Source organism: Notechis scutatus, chromosome 3 (genome assembly GCF_049901735.1).
Source record: "Notechis scutatus isolate UNSWTSFEM ecotype Mainland chromosome 3, rNotScu1.2, whole genome shotgun sequence".
NCBI classification, from domain to species: Eukaryota; Metazoa; Chordata; class Lepidosauria; order Squamata; family Elapidae; genus Notechis; species Notechis scutatus.
In genome coordinates, this window is record NC_142011.1 from 159946585 (window position 1) to 159971813 (window position 25229).

Genomic DNA, 25229 nt, shown 5'->3' on the forward strand with positions numbered 1-25229 from the left:
CTGCAACCAATGAGGGGGATCATGGCCTCTTCCTCTCTTGCAAGCCAAGTTGTTTCCTTTTCCATTCCTCCCTGCGTGTCCCAGGATGAAAAGGGGATGGGCCTGGTTCTTCCTCTGACTGCCCAGCCAGTCTCTGCCTTTCCCCAGCCTCCTCCACAACCTCTGGAGCCACACCTCCACTCCCTGTCAGCTGTTCCTCCTGTCCCTCAGAGTCCAACTCTAACGAGGGCATGACAATCCCTATGTTTTTGTTTTTCTGGGACATCCCCATCTCTTCCTTCCCCCCCAAAAGTATATTTCCTAGCTTTAAGCAGTGTATACTTTAAGCAGTGTTTTTTTTTAATTGTTCCTGAAGAAATATAGGCTTTATATTGAAGGCTGTAGGCATGACGTGTAGAAATCACAGAACATGGAAGGAATAGACAGAAACCTGCCTCCCCCCTTCCCTCTCTTACTGGCAGTTTTGTTGTTTAGAAGCTAGAGGAGAGCATCTGTTCTTTCTCCTTGGACCCTCTGCTGTAGCATTTGATATTCCCTGAGCCAAGTAACAGGAAAGGCAAATGGATGTCAGTTTGCCCCTCCCTTTCCCAGTATGGATCGTATTTCAAATGCCATCTCTCTTTACTCCTTTATTTCATTTGGATGCACATCCTGGAGTGAAGAATTGTCAGTCCTGTTATTTTGGCAAGGGGAAAATATTCTCCTTGTCCTGGTATTCATTCTTTTGTGAACAGTTCCGAACCATTTCATTAGAAAGAGGTAAAAAAACATTACAAGTATGAAACCTATTTCTGAAGCTGCTGAAATATCTGTGAAGCTTGTCTTGTGCATTACACCTTAGCATAATATTTTACCCAGAGTATGATAATGTAATGCAATAAATCCTTTGATGTTGAGCAAATTCTGTGTACATACCGTGTTTCTCATAAAATAAGGCTGGGTCTTATTTTTTTTTGAGCCCCGAAAAAATGTCTAGGTCGTCTTTTTGGGGGTGACTTAATTCCCCCCCCTTGCACCTTCGGGCGGGTGGGCGGCGACAGCTTGGATGTTGACCTCGGCATTGGTGGGGCACTTCGTATCGGGGTCAACGCAGGCAGCACCATATCTGGGTATGCAACAAAAGTACTTCCTAACGGCAAGCCCCCCCACCATTCCCCCCATTTAGCATGTTTTAATATAGGCCTTAATTTGGGGGGGAGGGGCTTAATTTCATTTCATGCCTATAAAACATGCTGGGACTTCCTATTGGGGGAGGCCGTATTGTTGGAGAAACAGGGTAGATACATGCTATAACTCAGGGGTGGCTTCAAAAACTTTAGCAAGGGGTTCTCTGCCTGGTTACTGGGTGGGCGTGGTCATTGTGGGTGTGGCCTAGTCAGCCTCCTGCACCATGGCAGGGGGATGTTTTTTGCGCTCCCCGGGCTCCGGAGGCTTTTCTTGAGCCTCCGGGAAGGTGAAAACGGTATCCCCGGGCTCCAGAACCTCTCTGGAAGCCAGAAACGGGCCCATTTCTACCCTTCCCGAACTTCTGGGAGGCCCATTTTTTGCCCTCCCCAAGACTGCACTTACCTGCATCCCAAATGGGCCATGTGGGGACTCCTGGGAGGGGCGGGGTGGGTGAGTAGAGCCAGCCAGGAGTGGGATTTGGGGGTTCTCCAAACTGCACAGAATCTTAGCTAGGGGCCTGCAAACCCCCAGCAGCCCACCCCAGCTATAACTCCCATTGGTTCTATCTTCTAACAAACATTTTGCCACACGACAGAGGTCTATATCTCCACCTATTCTTGACAAAGCAGATTTTATTTGGGTCACAACAAGGGTGGGAAAATAATGTTTGATAAGAATATATAAACTAAAAAATAATGTTTGATAAGGAAATAATGTTTGATAGGAATATATAAACTAAAAAAATACTATAAGCATTTAATTGTATATAATAATATTTTCTTACTTTGTGTACACTTTTAAAAATCATTTGAAATGGCATAATTGAGGGCCATTTGATGTAAATACATACAATGACATTATTGAAGGAGACAAGTCCAAAATGTTTGATTTTTGAAGGTGTTTTTTTTTAAAAAAAAACCAAACAGGTAATTTAATCCTGTTTGAATTTTACTGCTCTTATTTTATCCTTGCCCCTTAGTTGAAGAAAAGTGCACCACTGTTATCTGGTGCACCTCAAATTTTTGGCAGCATGATACTGGAGAATCTAGTAGCTGCAAAGAAAAAAAATTGTCTCAGCATCCCCAATTTTGTTTCTAAAAACCCTTCCAAACCTTTTCACTTCCTGCTGAACATGTTGGCTGTGCAAACTTTGGTTATAGCCTAATATTATTATATCTTAAAAGATCTTGAAATCTCCCCCTACAATTAAACTGTTGCAACCAAAGCAGGAAAGTTGCCCATTGTGTATTTGAGGTCAGATTATTTACTGGTTTCCATTTGCATTGCAAGAGAAAGGAGAAATTGATTGCATAATATTGTTGCTGTGTTGTCTTTTTTTTTTTAAATATATGCATGCATTCATACATAAGCTGGGGTTCATTAATCTGCAGTTAGGAAAAGATATAAATCCTTTCAAGGCTGTTCCCAAACAAAAAATGCAAATAACAATGAGTTTTAATTAAAAGAAAAATATTGCGTACTTTTGATTAAAATCCAATGCCAAAACAAAGAAATAAAAGAAAACCTATTAGAAGCAGTGTATAATTAAAGAGAGATACTAAAAGTTTAGTCGCATCTCTTTATTCATTGAATGTGACCAGCCTGGATGATTGCCTTCTTTTTTTTTTTACAGTGATGCTATCTATATTTTTCTGTTTACTCGTCCCATCCTTTACTTATCATTGAGAAATGAGTGTCTGTTGCTTGCAGTTAATAACAAGCAAATATAATCCAATAACGTCTCTTTTATAAATGAGCTTCAGAAAAATAAAGTGGTCTTTAAACTTTTAAATATTGTGCAACCATTGTTCCAGTATTTTACAGAAAACATTTCTGTTAAGATCACTGAGAATACAGGATCGCCTTGGAGTTTCCAATTGCGCAGAATTCTAGAAGTAGCGAATGCAGTGTTGCATATTTATTCATTGCATTCAGTGTAATGGAAACAACATTGCTTTTGAGCATTATTTTAAGGAAGAAGAAAACTTCAGCCTGATGGGGTTTTTTTCACACAAGGAAGCTGGAGTTGCTGCTTAAATAGCAATTACCCAATAGAAACAACAATAACAATAGCGCCCTCTGTCACATCAGCAAGAAAGTGCCACCCAAAAAGGTTGAAATAAATTCTAAAGTAGGGGGTCCCAATCTGTAGTCCACAAACTGGTACTGGTCCTTGGCCCATTGAAAACCAGGCCACAAAAGTGGCAGGCAAGCATGCAAAGGTCCATTTGAGCAAGTGACAGATGTGTAGATAAAACTGTCAACTCCCCACCACTGCCACACTGCCGGTCAATGGAGCAGAAAGGTTGGGGACTGCTATTCTAAGAATGAGATTGAAAAAAGCCTTTTCAAAGACGAAACCAACATTCAAGAAATTGGAGGGCATATATTGGCACAGATGTAATTTTTTAAAAACCTAATATACACAGTGGGGTAGTAAGCCAACAAAATTGCTCAGTATTTCCTCTGAAGCAATACAGACACACACACATACATACATACAGTGGGACCTCAGGTCGCAAATGCTTCTGACCATGACCAAATTGGGTGATGACCAAAAATTTCAGAAAATTTTTGCATCTTTTTGTGAACACGTCTTTGGGTAGCGACCAAACATAGCCACAGCAATTTTCCCTGTCGTGACGATTTCCCCTTCCATGCCATTTTTGGGGGGGTCCATGCATGCTCAGTCAGTCTTGCTTCCGGTCATGACCGAATCAGGTTGTGACCGAAGTCCCTGGAATGGATTACGGTTATGACTGGATGTTTCACTCTGTGGGTGTGTGTGGGTGTGTGTATACGTATACGTATACGTATACATATACATATACATACATACATACACACACACACACACACACCCCACACACACAGAGAGAGACTTTTAATGAGATAGTTTCAGAATCTATTTTTTTAAATTTTCCTATTAACAAAAATATTCATTATACTTTCAGCTAAAAAGTAAATGCATTTGTTGTACACAGAATCCTCATGCTGGAATCACGCTGTCACAAAATAAATACCAATTAAACATGAACAAAACTAGCAAAAGCTCTATAATTTGAATAAGTTCAAAATGTATCGATCTTTATAAGGCTGAGCCATTATAATACCCCATTTTTTCATAACTATTAAACAATAGAAAAAGGATTGATCACATGATTCATTTTACATGATTTAGCAAAAAGAATTGTCAGTAGTTTTTTGCTTTGCTTTCATAGTGGCTGAAGAATATAGCGGAGCAGAGATCAACAAGTTAAAGTATCTTCTTACCATTTTAACTCATGAAAATTAATATGGTTTTCTTTCCATTCTTCATCCTTGGTAGCAAAATGTAGGTAGAATTTGTCAACAGTCACTATGAAGTATTCTTTTCCAAGCAAAGAAGCTCATTTCATACGCTTGAATTTTATGCTTTTAAAATGCTTTTACCAAAAATGTTTATTCATATTCCTATTAACTGAGGATTTGTTGTCTTTTGTAAAAAGTTTCCAAAAAGTCAATATCTGAAAGAAGTCAAATTTTGCATCCATTCATAATGTAATGCTTTGCATTTCTAGCCAGAATTAGTTCCTTTGAGTTCTGTAGGCTTTTATTCAACAGATATTAATCTGATGAAATGAGTAGTAGCTCACAAAATGTATGCCTTTTAATAAAATTGGGAAAAGGTGCTACTAGACTCCGGGCAATTTTTTGCCACCATAGACTGACATAACTCTCCTACTGCAGTGTCAGTAGAAACAGAATTTTTGTATGTAACCTAATCCCATCCCACTCAATAAATCTTATTAAAGAGAACTCTGTGAGAAGTATGATTAGAAATGAATCACCTCCAGTTTAGGAAACTGTCATAAAGCCTGAAGCAGCTTCTGCCACAGTGCCTGTTCTGTACTTTTAACACATAATTGACATGTGAGACATTATTGTCCCAACACTTGAAAAAGAAAAAAAAAGTTTCATCGAGTTAAGCAGAATATGTAGAAATATTGGGTAAAATGATGACTAATCAGTAATCCATATCTACCATTTGCTATGACTGTCAACTAACCTCTTTAAGAGTCTGTAGCTCTTAACTAACCTCTAATAGCCCCTCTTTGAGGGAGATGGGAAGTTTGGAAATATTAAATATAAACAAATAAACAAACAAACCTCACCATAATCGATACAATAACTTTCCTTGGTATGATTATCTTAATAGTATTACTTAAGGAATGATTTGAAAACAATTGCAACTTCCAGGTCCTGATTTTAGACTTGAGAACTCATTTACTCTGTAATATAATGGATTAATTGGGAACTTTCTTTTAAGGAAAAGAATCATAAAGTTTAGAAGACTTCTGAGCTACTAGAGATGGATCAATAGCCTCAGTATAAAGTTCGAAATTTATCAGAGCCATGGTGGTGCGGTGGTTAGAGCTGCAGGCTGACTTTGCCCACAGATAGCAGTGTGATCCCAACTGGCTCAAGGTTGACTCAGCCTTCCATCCTTCTGAGGTTGGTAAAATGAGGACCCAGATTATTGGGGGCAAGATGCTGACTCTGTACAACCCACTTTGAGAAGTTGTGACCACAATGGGTTGGTATATAGTTCTAAATGCTAGTGCTATTCTTGGATTTGGGCAGGGAGATTTCAAAATATGTTTATCCTCAAAATAAACTTGGAAGAAATTGTCCGACTACCTCCATTATAGGTAGAATAATATAGTAGTATCAGTAAAACTTTATTGTCTTCCATTTGCACCTTCAGCAATAAAAATAGGCTTAGGACCATATTTTCATTCTTAATTATTTTAAAATATAGAATTAATAAGAGAAAGACTATTTTTGTCTGTGCTGGCTGCTGGATTCATTGCCTCTGCAGGGATTAGATTAGTTGACCTTTGAGGCACATTTGCAAAGCCTAACTATTATCTTATCATTCTGTGCAATAAAGGAAGGAGGTGTCCTCTACATGCACCAGAAACTCAATTAAAAAACAAACAGGACACAAGTCACGTTACAGCTGCTTAATGATAAAGTCGTTTTTCTTCTAAAAGAAAACTACTCCATTCTTAATTATTCCAGCCCTTGATTGATACAACTTTAAATAGGAAGCAGCAAGGGCTACTATATCTATTTTTCCTGACAACTGCTTTACATTAAGAAAGAGCACAAATTAGCAAGCTATGGCTTGAAAACTTGTCAAAGGTAACACAGCAATTTGCACTTATTTTCTGCAATTTGTATTTATTTTGCTCTAGGCCAGGGGTGTCCAACCTTGGCAACTTTAAGACTTGTGGACTTCAACTCCCAGAATTCCTCAGCCAGCTTTGCTGGCTGAGGAATTCTGGGAGTTGAAGTCCACAAGTCTTAAAGTTGCCAAGGTTGGACACCCCTGCTCTAGGCAGACACAGAAGATTTTAATATTGTTTTTGTATGATTCAATTACGTTTGTGGTCGATGCCTACTTTTAATTTGCCTTCAAATGTAACCGATGGTGATTATATTACTATTCAACTGAGTGGTTATTTCTTATCTGGCAAAAGGTGCGCCTTTTCATTTTACCCTCCACACAGCAACTGAAATTTATTGAAAAGCTTTTAATAATCCTTGACTATATTGACAAGGATGGAAATCAGCTCTTTTGTCTGTAGAGATTTCCCCTCTTCCCTTTCAAATGCTCCAAACATCATGGAGAGCTGTTTTGTTTGCTTGTTTTGAATCATGGGGCTCTTCTTTTATGAAGTCTCACCAAGAATTAGGCAAGTGGAAGACCCCGTCCAGGCAACCAATCTGAGAGACAATTAAGGGAAAACTTTTGCTCTCAAATTTGCTGCCAAGTCCTCTCGTTATGAATTATCAATATGCTTCCAAAACAGTTACAAGCAAGTTTATTTTGCACATTGTGCAGTTGATTCTTAAGGACTTTAATAGCAATAGCCCTTAGAGTTATGTACCACTTCGTGGTGCTTTGCAGCCCTCTCTAAATGGTTTACAGAGTTAGTCTATTGCCCCCAACAATCTGGCTCCTCATTTTAATGACCTTGGAAGGATGGAAGGTCGAGTCAACCTTGAGCCAGTTAAAATCAAACTCCTGGCAGTGGGCAGAGTTATTCTGCAGTACCGCATTTTAACCATTGCACCACCATGGCTCTTAAATAACGAGAAGTTTTTCTTTCCTACCTTCACATTTCTGTTTTAGAAAGCCTTCTGAGTTCCTAACTCCATCCTCTCTAAGGACAAAGATATAAAAATATCACATTAAGATTATAAAATAGCAGTTGGGAAAATGGTCTAGTTTCTCAATAGCCTTTCAATTCTTGGACATAACAGGAGCTTCTGTCAAAACAGCTGTTTGGTTATAGGCACCCTATAACAGATTTTTCTCAGAGTGGAAATTAATTTAAAATGTAATAGCAGAAAAAATAACAACAGAAGCACAATAGAGCATAAAACCAGAGGCAGTAAAAACAAATTTGGGCTGAAGTAGTGTCCGTGACAGGGAAGATAGAAGTTCTGCATCTAGCAAGGCACACTCTCTTTCCCCACAGCATAAAGCTATATATTATTCACAAATATTTGATTAACTTAATACGACTATATTAGAGCTCCCTTGTGTATGAGGATCCAAGATGGTGGCATTATTAAAAAGTGTATTTGCTATTTAACAGACAGATAATTAATATGTTATTAATATTTGACCAGCAGGTCTACAATGAGAAAAAATGTCAAAACTAATGAAAACATAGGAAATAGTAGGAAGCTTTGATGATAAAGAAAGAAAATATTGATTGCTGACAACTCTGTTTTTTTAAAAAAGTGGAATGCTGAACTATATATAGCAAGGAATGACGGCTATAGAAAGAAATCCCTTTCACAGAAAATAAGTGCCCCAATGGATTTAAGAAATGTGGCCAATATTTCAATACAAAGGTAATTAACATTATGAACTTTAACAAAATGTAGCTGTCATAATTTGGAAAGCTATAGAGAGAATGTACAGAATTCATCAGGTTAATTAAGGATGGGTTTTGCATCAAAAAGCTAGTACAGATAGCCCTTGCTTAATGACTCTTACAATGGAGTCTGGGATTTGAATTTCCAAAGGCTGCCCCTCCTGGTCATGTGATCCCATTTGGTGCACTTGGCACCAGTCTGGTGTACCACATCACATTTATGGCCATTTGCAGCATCTACAGTCACATGGTCTCAATTTATTTATTTATTTTGCCAGAAACCCATGTTTACTTTTGGTTTCTCACACAAAAATTGCCCATTGAGAATGAGGGATTAATTTAATGATTATGGCATTTGCTTAATGACTGCCACAAAAACAACAACATAAAATTGGGTCAGTTACCCTGATGACCCACTTACAATTAGTATGACTTGCATCTGTAATTCTGGGCTCAGTTACTGTCATATGTTGAAGATTACCTGCAATAGGTGGAATGTTCTTTCCTAGTGGACTGAAAAAGCAGTAAAGAGTGTCTCCCAGGGTGTGTCTAAACAGGGCTTGTAAACATTTAGTTAGTATACATAAAACATTTACAACCCGTTCATTAATTATTGTTATTTAAAATCAGAGTTTTAAAAGATACAAATGTAAAATATAATTGTAAAATGTTTTTTTTTAAATCATGAGATAAGCATGATTTTTATATTCATGTATATTTTATTGCAGTAACCATATAATAATTCATTCATTCATTATTTATATATTTTAAGGATGCATAACCTCAATTTTCTAATTCATCAACTTTAAACAAAATACATCATTTTAAAGGAAAATGAAGCCCAACAGTATTTTAATATAGTTGTATATTATTAAGAACATCCTAAAATAATATGGCCTGTATCTTGTAGTGTTGTTAATTGGGCAACACTACTGTTTCCTAATTTTGATTTACTATTGCATTCCAAGAAGAAAAGACATTAGGGATAGTACATGATGACGAATAAGTACCTATACTTTTTAGATTGCAAGAATAATTTGTTTGTTTATTGGGGGAAATGGTTTAAAGAATGGCATACAAACAAATCAAGAAGCAGGGATGCCAAGAGCCCTTTGATGCGAAGCATTTCAAGTGGTTTCATATTGGCTATGTACCACTCTGGCCTCTTGAGTTTGGAATTCTTCAGCCTTTCCTCTATAGCTAAGCCAATTAACTTCCATCTTTAGAGGAACTGCCATAAAGATAGTTTTGCAGTGTTAATGCTGAAACTGCAAGGCAAGTAGATTCCCACTACTGAGAAGTTATGCTTTCCCTGGCTTATCAGCTCCTACTGTAAGATTTTTGAAAATCATAATCATACTCAGAGAGAGAGGGGAATGGGTGTGGGGGCCAGATGTTTGACATTCTGTCACACAGATGTTTTGTAATAGGTTCTTATCTTGCCTACTGTTCCTCTTTTCCCAGTATGTAATCTTAGTCATAATGCTCAGTTAGCACATTGCACAGACATCAAGACCAGGAATCATGGTCTACTAACTAAGTTGATGGTGTAGCACAAGTAAATCTGAGGCTAACATAGACAATATAATTTACATTTGTGTTGCTGAAGCATACCCAGCTTTTGGGAGAAATTTAAAGTGAAGACAAAAAGCACTCAGAACTTTGGCAATAGAAGTAAACATGAGGTGTGGTGTCTAAAGAAAACTACAGAAATTGGAGCAATAAGATACCTACACACAACACATAATAAAATGAAAATTTGTGAAACTAAATACAGATGCTGTCAGAGGAAATGATTCTACAGTATATAAGGAATGGAATAAAACAGAGAGAAACATGCAGGTATGAAAATGAGAAACAAGAGAGTTAAAAGATATTCTGCAGCACTAGAACTCAAAAAGTGTGTAGAAGCCATCACAAAATAAATATATTCTAAGTATTCAGATAAAATAAAACAGATACTGCTGGATAGCTCCCTGAAAAGAAGGTATATAATTTTAGTACTGAAGTATAGATTCTAATGAATCAGATACCACCTTAAGTATTACATCAAGATCTGAACGGCATACTAGAAGAATTTGGATAAAAGGGAACAAGTTTTAAGAATTAGAATTAGAAGAACAATAAGGATAATTTTTGTTAATGGCATGGTTTTGTCAGCAGGCTTGAGGACCACCAGTGGAGGGTCAAATGGTTGATTTTATTCTGTTGCTGCTTTCATGGAAGGGAGGAGAGGATTTGGGTCAGTTTTGTAATGTTGTAAGCCATGCAGAATCACTTGTGTGTGAGTTAGGTGACCAATATATTTGTATAATAAATAACATAAATAATAATGAGGGGATTAAAAATTAGGTTGAGAGATTAAAGGAACTGAGGCTCCAAGGCTCATCCTCATACAGAAAATGGCCAGATTTAGTTCATTGTCATCTTGGAAAGCTGAATATACAATAATACATTACATAGATTACATCAACATTTTATTTTTATTTATTTTATTTATTTGATTTGCCAATTGTGTACAAGATAATAAGTATAAGTGTATACATAGTTGTGAATACATGAAATGGGTACATATAAGAAAAATAAAAGAAGAATAAGAGAAACAATAGGACAGGGACGGTAGGCACATTGGTGCGTTTATGCACGCCCCCTACCAGACCTCTTAGGAAAGGGGTGAGATCAACAGTAGACAGTCTAAGGTTAAAGTTTTTGGGGTTTGGGGAAGAAACTACAGAGTCGGGTAGAGTATTCCAGACATTGACCACTCTATTGCTCAAGTCGTATTTCCTGCAATCAAGTTTGGTGCGGTTAACTTTGAGTTTGTATCTATTGTGTGCTCTTGTGTTGTTATGGTTGAAGCTGAAGTATTCATTGACAGGTAGGACATTGCAATGTATGATTTTATATACCATGCTTAAGTCAGACCGAAGACGGTGTAATTCAAGGTTTTCTAGTTCTAGAATTTCAAGTCTGGTGGCATAAGGTATTCTACAATGAGTAGAGGAGTGGAGAACTCTTCTTGTGAAATATTTCTGGACTTTCTCAATTGTGCTAATATCAGATACGTAATGTGGGTTTCAGACTGATGAGCTGTATTCGAGTATTGGTCTAGCAAATGTTTTGTATGCTCTAGTTAGTAGTGTGATATTACCAGAGAAAAAGCTACGTAGGATTAGGTTAACAACTCTTAATGCCTTTTTGGCTATGTAGTTGCAGTGGGCTCTAGCACTTAGATCATTAGAGGTGAGTATTCCAAGGTCCTTTACAGAGCTTGGGTCATCAACAAGATCTTGACTATTCAGATTGTATTTTATTTTCTGATTTTTTTTGCCAATATGTAAGACAAAGCATTTATTTGTTGAGATTTGAAGTTGCCATTTGTTTGACCATTCTGATACATAGTCAAGATCTTTTTGTAGGGTAGCAGTATTGTCTGTGGTATTGAACAGCTTTACATCATCAGCGAAAAGAACACAGTTGCTCTTAATATGATCACAGAGGTCATTTATGTAGAGTATGAAGAGAGTTGGTCCTAGAACACTGCCTTGGGGGACACCACTATTGACAGGTACAGAATTTGATAGGACGCTCCCAATTTTGACCATTTGTTGTCTGTTTGCCAGGAATGCTTCTATCCAGTTATGCAGTTGTCCAGAGATACCATAGGATTTTATTTTTAGGAGTAGTTTGTCGTGTACCACTGAATCAAAGGCTTTACAGAAGTCTATGTAGATTGCGTCTATTGCTTTGCCCTGGTCGAGTTGTGTCGTCCATATGTTTTTGCAGTGTAAGAGTTGCAGATTACAGGATAGTTTTTTTCTGAAACCAAATTGTTTATTGGAGAGTAGGTTGTTTGTCTCTAAGTGGAGTATGATGGATTGGTTAATAATTGATTCCATGACTTTACAGGTGACGCAGCATAAGGAGATTGGTCTGTAATTTTCAACTAGGCTGGGATCTCCCTTTTTGAAGATGGGGGTGACTGTGGCTTGTGACCATAGGTTAGGCAAGGAGCTGGTCCTGAAAGATTTTTCAAAGATTATGCTTAGAGGTTTGGCTATGGCAGTGGATAGCTTTTTTAAGAAGTAGGCACATATTCCATCCGGTCCAATAGATAGAGATGGTTTTAGATTGCGTAGTGCTTTTTCAACATTGTCTTCTGTAACATCGATATGTATTAGATCATTGTGGTTATCTGTGGTACGGCTAGGAAATACTGGGCATGATCCATTGCTGTTTACAAATACTGAGCCGAAGAATGTGTTAAAGATGTTGGCTTTAATGGTGTTGTCGTTGCAGTCTTTACCATCAGGTCCTATCAGGGGTGGGATGGACCTTGAGTCTTTTAGTTTGTTGTTTACAAAATTGTAAAAAGCGTGGGTGGAATTGGTGCTTAGAAGGTTTTCCTCTTGTTTAATGTGATAATTGGTGCATTCAGTCTTTATCTGGTGGCATAAATTTTTGTATCGGCTTTTGAAATTGGCAACGTGACCAGATTTGTTTTTCCGCCAGAGTGATCTCTTTTTGGATTGAAGTTTCCTTATTGTTACGGGTAATCTGCTTTTTTGTTTTGTTTTGGGAGTTGTTGTTGGTACATATAGTTTGATGACTTTTTTGACTTCAAGTAAAAATATGTTGTAATGGTCTTCAACAGTATTGCATCCAATGAATAGAGATTGCCAATCAAGGGATGAGAGATCATTGTGTATAAGATCATAGTTGCCTTTTTGAAGTTACAATTGGGGATTACATCATTGTGGTGATTTTTGTGTGGGCGTATGTTGAGACAAAAGTCAATCATATTGTGGTCACTGCTGGAAAAGGGTTCTTTAGTTTGTATTCTGTAAATTAAATTCAAACTATTGCAGAAGATGAGATTGAGGCAGTTGTTTAGTCTAGTATTGTTGGTTACTAGTTGTTCCAGTCCCAGATTTGTAATAGCATTGTAGAAGGTTGTGTGTATGGTTTCAGTTGTACATTCATTTAGGGTCCAGTCAATATGAGGTAGATTGAAATCACCAAGAATGATAAAAGGGTATGGGCAGGTTGCTGCCCATGTTAGTAATGTATTTAGCTTGTTTACATGTTCGATGTCATACTCAGGTGCTCTGTAACATAGTAAGAATCGAATTGTGATATTTAAGGATAGTTCACAGATGATGGTCTCAGGAAGAGCAAGCTCCTGGGTAACTTTTAAAGATAAGGTTAGTTTGACATAGAGATTGTAGTTGTAATAGAAGCAGAGGCTGATAGCTATCTGCCACAGACACTTTAATTTGGATTCTTTTGGATGAAGAAGTTGAATTCAATGGGCTACACAATCTCTTCCAGCTCTAGCACCCTATGAGTGGTATATGGCTGCCATTAACCATGATCAATTGCCATAATAAGGTGGTTGGTGTATTTTTAAATGACCATTTTCATTGGAATAAAATAGATTTAAGGAACAGTAAATTTCCAGCTACTGCAGAATTACAGCTCTTAGAATCTCTTTGTCATGATGACTAAGACTGCTCAGTTAGTTTAGATAGTTAATTTCAGCAATCCATGAAGACTGATAAGTCTTTTCTCCTGGACTACATTTAGGCTGAGGTAAGTATTTGGTGGTCAATAAAATTTTGCTACCACAGACACCATAGTTTTCTTTTTTGCTTTACTTAGCAAGACCTGCATCACATTTTTGGATACTCTAAGCTTTTAATTCCATCTTTCAGACCACTGTCCTACAGCAGTCTATGATCCTATATTACAGAACACAAAGTGCATTTGGCCCTTGTTTCTTTGTATTAAGACAGACTTCAAGTCAGAGGGAGAAGGGGCTATGTCTTATCTTCAGAGCTTACCTCCATCTGATTTCCATTTCTGCTCTAGGAATCACAGAATTGACAGTGATGGAGAAAGACAATTCTTGTCGACAGGTATCTCTTCCTATTTCTTTTAAAAGGAAATAATTGTGATCTTTTTTTCAGATGAAAAGTGCAGTCTATATATGAACCTAGTGACTCATTCATATTGTCTGAGATTGTAACTTCCTAGCTGAATTCTGATTAGTAGACTAAATGGCATATTGTAGTTTTGAGATCTGAGACAGGAAAACTTAGCAGCCAACCAGACTAATGTATTCGTGTACTGGAAGGCTGAATGAAATGCAGTAGGTAGACCAGTCTGCCCTCTGGTGGAATGAGGAAATGCCTTTGAGGTGGAGCAAAAGAATTCAGATGAGAATCGCCTTTCCAGAAGCCTAGATAGTAATGGGTTCAGTATGGTGTGATTGGTTCTTCTCTCCCCAAGTGGAAGGTGGTTCATTCTTGCAGTGGGGCAAAAAGGAAGTGCAGATAACAGCACTTAGTGCTTAGATTTATATACCACTTCACAATGCTTTACAACTCTCTCTAAGTGGTTTACACAATTCAGCATATTGCCCCCAACAATCTGGGTCCTCATTTTACAGACCTTGGAAGGATGAAAGGCTGAGTCAACCTTGAGCCTGGTGAGATTCAAACTGCCAAATTGCAGGCAGCCAGCAGTCAGCAGAAGTAGCCTGCAGTACTGCATCCTAACCACTGCGTCACCATAGCTCTGCAGATAAGTCCTAAGTATAAATGATACATTTTCTATTTTTGTTTTTTTTAACTCTCAAAATTCTGGTTGAAATGCATCTAAACATAGTTGGATAGATTCATATGGTAAGGGTAAGGGAGGGATAAAGAAAATAAAAGCAGAATTACCATTAATTTTTTATTACAAGAAGATCTGATGAGAGCTTATTAACTCTCTTAAAAGTTGAACATTGAAATGTACTAATGGAAGAACATATGGCAAATTAAAATTGACAGTGTCCCCAGTATAGCAAATAGCACTTGGAGGAAGCTCATAGCAATTAGTCCTCCTTCTTTGCTTCCGTTGCCTGAAATCATTAGAGTTTCAAATGCAGAGAAAAATAAGGGTAAAAATGGAAATTGGAAATTTTTACAAGGGAATTTTTGGACATGGTATTTAAATCCCTTTCCATTACAATTCCATTTCCACCCAATATAAATAGAAGCCCTGACATAAGCATTCAACTATTACTTTGTTACCTTGAGCATATCAGAAAACAAAGTAATTAGATGTAAACCAAGTAGCAATAGATCGAGATTCTCCTTAATGCTTTTTTAAAAGATCAATTTGGTACACTGCCATGAAAATGTGAAGCAAATGGTTTGTTAGTCATGAAAGCAGAAAGTAGACATCCTAAGGCTGTAGCCACGTTGTGGAAATAACATCTAACCTGATACATCCAAATTGATAAATAGAAGTTGCTAGTGACTCCTTTCCCCCAAGCATCATCTTAAACAAATGTCAGGTCAGTTGTTCCTTCACTAATATGGATGAATGCATTGAGATGGACTGGCTTTAGACCAGTGGTGGGATTCAAATTTTTTTATTACCGGTTCTGTGGGCGTGGCTTGGTGAGTGTGGTATGGCTTGGTGGGTGTGGCTTGGTGGGCATGGCAAGGGAAGGATACTGTAAAATCTCCATTCCCACTCCACTCCAGGGAGAAGGTTACCACCGTTTTCTCTGAACTACTCAAAATTTCCGCTACCTGTTCTCCAGAACTGGTCAGAACCTGCTGAATACCACCTCTGCTTTAGATTCTGAAATGAAGCCTTTTTTTCTGATGGGAGCAAATCTATCAGTAAAGACAATGTTAGCAAAATTGTATCAAGCAAAATATCTTTGCAAAATCTGATTTCAATTTCATAGCCATATTGTAACTTCAGCATCCCGAAAATACAACATAGATATTTGTGGGAAAGGATGTGCATGCCAGAAATAATACATCCTGCACTTATTTTTTTTTCTCTTAATCATTAGGAACAGTAGACGCATATTTCCTATATTTATTGGCTGTTAAAATTTCAAGCAAATTTTAAGAACATATTTAATTTATTTATTTTTATTTATTTATTTTGTCAAGCATGCATTTGAAAATATATATAAGTATAAGCATAATTATTAATACATGAAATAGATGCAAATAAAAAGGAACATTAAGACAGGGACGGTGGGCACTTTGGTGCGCTTATGCATGCCTCTTACAGACCTCTCAGAAATGGGGTGAGGTCAGCAGTAGACAGTCTGAGGTTAAAGTGTTTGGGATTAGTGGAAGAAACTACAGTCAGGTAGTGTAAAGTTTCTACATTAACTTGGAATGCTTTCATATTGTGAAAATATATGGGAAATACTTTCTATTTAAATGTTATAAAAGCATTTAAAAAAGCAGGGTCATCACTCTAGTCTGGAAAGTCTGCCATTAGATTCCTCCTGATTATTGTCTACTAATACACAGCTTTTATCCAAAATAATCAATAAAATGTTTGTTGGATATGATAGAGTTAGCTCAAACTTTCATCTATCATCTATCATCTATCATCTATCATCTATCTATCAATATAGATAGATATATTGAGATAGATGATAGATGATAGATGATAGATGACAGATGACAGATGATAGATGATAGATAATAGATGATAGATGATAGATGAAAAAAGTTTGAGCTAACCTCTATCATATCCAACAAACATTTTATTGATTATTTTGGGTTTATGTTTAATGCATTCTCATTGCAAAAAGCAACTATTAGTGCTATTTCTCATTCTCTGTCTTGGGGAGAAGGAAAACTGAGAAACAAGTTGACTTCTAAATTCTTTCATTTAAATGCTTTTATAACATCTAAATAGAAAGTCACAGAAAACAGGTGAAGCCCCTTTTATTCCTTCAGTTTGCTTCCAAGCTCCAAATATCTTTGATGGGAGACAAAAAAACTCCCACACAGTTACACGAAGAAGGAAAAAAAGCAACTCAAACCAGGTAAGATAAGGGCTGGAGGATGTCCATAGATAACACATACTGGGAAGGACGCCAAACTCAGAGAGGAACTATAAACTAGAGATATTTACATGATTTGTTTCCAGCGTTTGCCAGTATGCAGGTCCAAACTCTTATTCAGTTGTCACACCTGCAGCCCATGAAGAGGATCAAGGCCCTTTCCTCCTGAGAAGACCCTTATCTCTCCCTTATCCTCTCCTCCCTGCGTGCTCTAGGATGGAGAGGGGATGGGCTTGGGTCTTCCTCTGACTGCTCAGCCAGCCTTTGCCCTTCCCCAGCCTCCTCCACAACCTCTGGAGCCTCACTTCCACTCCCTGTCCGCTGTTCCTCCTCTCCCTCAGGGTCAATCTCCACCAGGGGCATGACAACCAGCATGTTTATTAAAAGTTTGATAAATATGTTTATTTTAAAACAATAATTTTATTAAACCTTATAAATAAAATGATGAGAACTTATACAAATTGGGGAAAAAATAAGAATAAGGAGCAAAAAAAGGAAGTGTAGAAAAACAGAAAAGAAAATATAGTAAAGAAAATGAAAATATATAAATAAATGACTTCCCTCTTGATCGCAACTATAAACAATTTTACTAACATCACTTTCTCTTCAAATTCATGAATAATTTTTTCTTCCCATATTTCATATTTTATCTACAGTATAAACAAATCCTTCAACTCTTGTCATTTAGTCCTGATCAGCAAAAGTCCACTAAGAGTTACCAGAGATAACAGTATATCTATTTTAACCTTAATCAAATAAACCAACTTTATAGACCTGCCTTTTACTTTTAACAATCTTGATCAATAATCCCTTCATAATATCCGAGAACTTGATTTCATTTTTTTTCTTTGTCTTTTCTTTTAAAATCCTTCAAAATTGATCTAACCTATTCAGGTAACTCTTTGGTTTTATTTGTATATAAAGGCTGTTTTCATTTGCATATCCAGTGCAGCATCTTTTTATTACGTATGATATTATTCAGATAAGACTAATAAAATCTACATGGTATAAAAATATGTAAAGAGGAAAAAGAAGAAAAAAGTGCAGAAAAACAAAAAAAAAGATGCTTCCTCCTCCATCCCCAGCAAGCAAAATCAACATCAACATCTTATTACCTGCTTTTAAAGTAAAACCAATAAACTTTTCATCCCATTTCTCTCTCTCTCTTCTCTATTAATCAATCTTTCAAATTTCATGACATCAGCAAAAGTCTACTAAGAGTTATCAGAAATAACAAAAGTATTATAAATTCAGTTTGAATCTTTTCTTCTGCATGTATATCTCCGTTTCTTATCTTCTATCCTGAAATAAACTGAACCTTTAAAACATTGCCATTCATTCTTAGTCAGCAAAAGACCATTAAATATTACCCAAGATAGCAACCAATTTTAGCCTTGATCAAATAAACTGATTTTATATTTCCCCCTCCCAATTATCTTTAGTATGCTACAATATCCCAGTACAAGTAGTCCTTGACTTACAACAGTTCATTTAGTGACCATTTGAAGATACAATGGCACAGAAAAAAAGTGACTTATGACCATTTTTTACATTTATGACTGTTGCAGCACCTCCAGGGTGACGAGTTTTACATTTGGAAGCTTGACAACTGACTCGCATATATGACGGTTACAGTGTCCTGGAGTCATGCGATTCCTTCTTTGCAAACTTCTGACAAGCAAAGTCAATGGGGAAGCCAGATTCACTTAACAATCCTGTTACTAATTTAAGAACTGCAGTGATTCACTTAACAAATGTGCGGAGAAAAAGTTGTAAACTGGGGGCAAAACTCACTTAACAAATTTGTCACTTGACAGCTTAAATTTTGGGCTCAATTGTGGTTTTAAGTTTATATTTGCTTTTTCCTCATGCTTGTCTTGTCTCTTTTGCCAGAATAATGACCCTCTCTAATGAGCCCCTTTTGTAACTCCAGGGTATAAAGGTTATTTTTACTATTTTTCTTCTGGGATAACTCTTCTGGTATCAGTTTCTCTTTTATTTTGTAGATACTGGAAGGATTTCTTTTAAAGTTCCTCTTTATCAAGAATTAGCAAATCTTACTAATCTTAATTAGCAAATGTCATCAGACACCTGGCTCATATTACCATATGTGGTGGACTTGTGAGGACACTAGAAAATACTGGGCTAAAATCCACACGTGGTTGGAAAAAATGACAAAGAAACATATAGACTTGAAACCAGAGATCTTTTTATTGGGAATTTTACCTGACACATGCAGTAAAGATTTAAAATATTTGATTGTAAATGTATTAACAGCGGCTAGGATTGTATTTGCTAAAAACTGGAAAAATGAGAAAATACCATTACAGGAGGAAATTATTAAGAAAATATTGGAATGTGCTGAAATGAGTAGATTGTCATTTGAAATGAGAGAACAAGAAGATAAACAATTTTATAAAATTTGGGACCTTTTCTATCAATGGTTAGATAATAAAATATAATAATAGAATACTTAGAATTTTAGAAAATAATGAATATATAAAGATGTATTTCTTCTTTTGTTATTATATCTATAAAATGTTTCTAGGATAGATTTGGGGATGATTATATGAATTGTTATAAAATAAACTAAGTAAATTATAGTTATCTCGCAAAGTATCAATGAACAAAATTATAGTCAAATGACTGATTAATAGTGATACCAGGGTATTCAATTTCTGATTGATAATATGAGTTATTATGCAATGTAACTGCAATTGAGACTATGAAATCGATGTACAAAAAATTTGTAAACCAACCGACACACTGTTTGTACATTTATGAAAGAAAGTTGGATGTTTTTATGTTTTGTTTGTTTTTGTTTGTCTTTAAAAACCAATAAAAACTTGTTTAAAAAAAAAAAAGAATTAGGAAATCTTAGTGAAAAAAATATCCAAGCCACAGTTACTTGAACTTCAAAATTTTAGTTTGAAATTCCAACCTATACTGTATTAGTTAAAAATTAGAATACAGGAAGATTGGTCACTAAAGTTCTAAATTTTACTGAATGTTAAAAAAACCCACTTGCATTTATTACTTGGAAATGATAGTCATACATTCTTCAAAACAAGGAAATCTTGCTTATAATATCTTTGATGATGACATTCTAGTCTGACAGCTTCATCTAGGAGAAAACACACAGACAGTGGAAAAGCTAACTATGTGTGCTGTGCACATCCTCGTGAATAAAATATGACCTACATTACATAACTGTATTACACTACTAGAATCATGTATTCATTCCCAGTTACCATGGTGATATGCATAATAAAAATACATACAGATGAGCGATGAATACAACAATGCACTTTTATACATAATCAGATATAGCAGAGATAAAAATATTAATTCTTAGCTCCTTGCTATATTTGTTGCTGAGTATTTTTAATCATATCCTGTGAATGCCTCCAGATAATAAACTTTTATTCTGCAGTTCCTATTGCTCCATGATGGACAGCTCATTTCTATCCATATCCTTTAGCCACTACAGAGCTGAGTTTTTGTGGCTCCTCCTACGTATTGTTATTATGTTAATTACTAGAGTTATAATTTTTATCATTTTCAAGAATGGAAGGAAGTCAATTTTTCATCAGTTTTCCTCATTCCACATATAAACACTGTCCCAGAGACGACCAGTCCTCTAGACCAGTGGTGTCAAACTCAAGGCTCATGGGCCGGATGCAGCCCACAATGTGGTCATATCTGATCCACAAGGCTGTTCTGGTCTACCCAATGCAAACAAGAAAGATCAGGCCTGTGTAGCTTCAGCCTGGTCTACCCAATGTGGAGAGGAAACATCCCTTGGAAACAGATAGGTAAGGTTTCATGGGAGCTTGGGAGTGGGCAACGGTGGATTAGTCAATCTTGGATCTCTTATATCTCTGCAACTATTCAAGGCTAATTCACCACTTGATCCCTCCATTCTGTCTTCCCAACATCTTATAGCAAAGAAATCTGATCTGGAAAATATAAGGTTGGAGCATCATACAGTTGAGAGGAACAGTGCAGTATCTGCTAAATCATTTTGGATAGATTTCCATGAAGTGCAACCTGATGGTATTCAGTTAGTGGCTATCTCCTACCTTCTTAATATCTAACCTAAATCTACCCATTTCAACCTATTCTGAAGCAATAAACCCACTCTATTCTGTATGTATCTGAAGACTGGCATGATACCACCTTTCAGTATCCATTTCCACAAGCTGGCATATCCAATTTTTTAAATTATTCTTTCCAAGACAGTTTTAGGCCTTTAAAAAAAGTCTTGGTAGCCATTCTCTGAATTTGTTCCAGTTTCTGCTTAGTTTATGATGAAATAGTTGCATCTTAAGATTATCCCTAACCATTAGTGTGCAGGATAAATCAACAAGAACATATTGTTTTCCTAGCTAAGTTCTAAGGAATGCACCAATTTTCTATGAAGTTGCTATTTTTTTCTCAATTTCTCTCAATACACTAAACTTGTTTAGTAGAACAGAGCAAAGAACAAAGTTCTTTCCAGGTGTTCTTTATAACAATATTGCTATTCCACAAGCCCAGCAATTTTTGTAGCCTCATAATTTGCAAGCATATTTCAAGTTCTTTTATTTTAAATAAAAGTACATTCAGTTCCCATGGATCAAAGTAAGATACAAAAGACATAAAAGCAAGCATAACTGTCTCGTTGGATAAAGTCTGCATGAAAGTAATGAAAGCTAACATTACAAAGTTTTCCAAACTGTCCAAAATAACCAAAGAAAAATGACACAGTTGTGCTGAATATTTGGCATTATTTGAAATGTGGTTTGTTTTCTCCCCAAATTCTAATCCAACATTTAATAAAAGAGACCTCCCCTAACTATGACTTTTAGTTCTTTTAATTCTGATTAAAGTGTCAGCGAAATGAACGTATTTTTGAACCTAGACGCATACATTTTGGTTGTTAATAAAACTTGCATTTAGTCATTCAGAACTTTAATTTGGAAAAAAAATGTATTTATTACTCAAACACACATACACACATAAACACATGCAGTGACAGGAAATTATTCATTTTCATTTTGTATTTTTTTTAAAGAATATTTTTTACAAGAACGAAATTCTCATTTATATGGTGACACAGACTTTTAATGATCAAAAAACATTTTATACCCCAAATGAATTGCCTTGTGCATAAAGAACCTCTGAGAAATAACCACTGCTTTCTTTCACTGAAAATTGCCTTGAATTTCTAATATAAGGAAGAGTTATCCTCATTTCACTTACAAAAAGTATTAGTTATATGTTATCGTGTTAACAAAGTTCACCTTGAGATGAAAGATAGAGCAACAGAAAATAATGGAGATTCCAAGGAAGTCCCAGCAAGGCAATTGTAAATACTAAATTACCCAGCAGAATGAAAGAGGCTGGCCTGATAAAGTAGATGTTGGAAAGAAGATAACACTACCAATGCACATTTATGGTTATGATAACTTAGGTACTCAGGAAGAAAGATGGTTTCTTAAGTCACTCAGAATTATGAATTAATAAATATTACAGTTTCTAAGCATTCATGAACTTCATCAGATATAGAGAACTTGACTTTTAGAAGGGTAGTTGAGCAGGACTTTATTCTGAACAGGGAGATGGACACTAAATAAATAAATACTCATATAAAATAATGATATTCCTACCCATTACAGGCCAAATATATCTGAACATTCTGACTGTGAAGGCCAGAAGAGTATGAAAGAATATACAAGGTTTGTCTCACTGTGTCTCTTTTGTAATTGCTGTAATGAATCTTATCTGCTGCAGATGAAGTTTTGAATTCCTAGGATAGCTCCAACTTTTGGAGAAAGAGGTGATTGCGGGGAACCTAGGACAACCTTCTGGGACAGATCAAAGTTAATAGAAATATTTCCAAATAGTACTGTTACAATTAATAAGACTAGCAACAGTAATAGTAAGCAACAGCATAAGTGAATAAAATTGATAAACCAGGCAATATAACCGTTGAAGTGACTAAATTCCTAAAAATCAGAGCAGAAACCATGCAATTATTTTTAGAAAATTCCCCAATCCAATGTGACTTTCACATCAGATTAGGTTACCTTAACAGTTTCTGATGTGCACATGCTGCAGGAGGAAACTCAAGGAGAAACTGTTCTCTCTTGGATCACTGATACTTATAGTATATCTCCAGAGGAAAAAGAATAGTCTCTGTAAATATATATTATGTAAATTTCATCAAAATTTTCCATGAATGTTGATTATACAATATATTCTTACTTTCAGACTGAATTGGAAAGTTATTCTGAAAATTAATAGGAGAGCAAGAAATCACCTAACTTGAACTCTGACATACACTCCCCTGAGATTAACCCCCTGAATTCTGATGGATTCATTTCTGAGACATATATTGTTACAGATTTTTTTTTCTGGTGTTGTGGAAATATGCTTGCTGGCTGAGGAATTCTGGGAGTTGAAGTTCACACATCTTAATGTTGCCAAGATTGATAAACAAGAAATCTTGTATGAATGGAAACAAGATTTCAAAAGTTTATGTTATTGCTTTTCTGGAAATAGTCTGTTGCCTCTGTTATTCACATGGAAACAATGATCTTTCTAAATGTATTGCAATATTAATGAAGTCTACTTGTAGGCAGAAAATGTATTCTACAAAACAGAAAAGAGGCACGGGTGACAACTGAAAAGCAAGCACTTGGGGTTACACAAACATTCAACAACTAAGAAGAGGATCTTTGGTAAAGACAGTTTTGAGAACAAGGAGCCTGTTAAAAGTTGGATCTAAGGGAACAAAGTCCACAGGATTCCATGTTTTGGTCTTTGCCATCTCAATTATCTCTCTGCTGTCCCAATGGAATTGTTTTAACATAATTATTACACCCTATTATTCAAACAACTGAGACTGTAATTTAAGCAATAATTTAAAGCAATTACTTGCTAAATAACAGCAGCATCATGCTCTGAAAAACAAAACTGCTTGTCACAGCCTGTACTGATAGCCTTCGTATGTGAACTGAGAGAAGCTCGAGGGAAAACAAGCAGACCTGTGATTGAGTGAGACAAAAAGTAGAACGGCAGCTTGCTAAATAATAGGCCTGCATAAGAAAAGCTTTGCTTTAGCCAGGTCTCAACAGACTGCCCTTTGGAGGTGGCTTCATAAAAATAAAGTGGCATCTGGCTTCAGTGCCACTGCATCATATTGGATCAGACAGTTCCTTGGCTTTCAGAAGTCTGATTTGCTTGGGTGAGTGTGTATAAATCCCTTTTCCCCAAGGTGAAGTGGACCATCTTAGTCTGTTGGATCAGAAGCATTAGAGCGCATCCCTTTGTTTTGTTTTTACAACAAGGTGTAAAAAAATAGATCACTGCAGTAACATTTAGAATCAGCAAGCTTTCTGAAGCAACTGCTTCCCATTATACTCTGTTGCATTTTTTTCTGGGTTCTAATCTCTATCTTGAGATTCTAGCAAAATAGTTAGAGCAAGTACACTTAAACGTCTTCAAGCCCTCTTTCCATTCCAGGCCTTTAACTGAAGTTTTAGAAAGCTTTGACATGAATGAAATCAACAGCCCTCTGTCTTTTTGAGAGGGCCATGGGGTACTCACTGTACAATCAAAGGGTCTATGACAAGTGTAGAACTAGCAGAATAATTATGTTTGCTTTTCCATCTCTACCTTCTCTAGATTTCACATTTAATACTGTATACACCCATTCATTCACACACATACATACACACACACACACACACACGCACGAACACTCATCAGGTTCTTCTCCCTTAATGAAGTCTCAGATCCCACAAAACATAACAACTCAGTGCAAGGTTTAATCAATTTACTAGATCCAAACATTAACAATTTACATTAATATATTATAATGAAGTATTATCAATATTTAACATGTTTATATGGCAACAATTAAATTCCAGGCTTAGAAGTCCCTAAGTAGTCATTATCTTAATAGCAAATTTAAAATATACTCTTTGACAAATTCCCCAACCACCAGTTTACACAATGGACTTTTCTGGTGAGTAATTGGGTATTAAAACATATTAATATACATTTGTTGCCATCTCTACTCAATATAAAAAGAAAAACAAAAAAGCTTATGGGTTGTACTAAATTGTATTTAAACAGGAGGGGAATAAAATTGTACACACTATAATGTTGCCTCTGCTTTAGAGGCTGTGGAAGTTTCCAGAGATTATTTGGGAAGTATAAATATAAATTATATACAGAAGAGAACAAAAAAAACTTTCATAAGT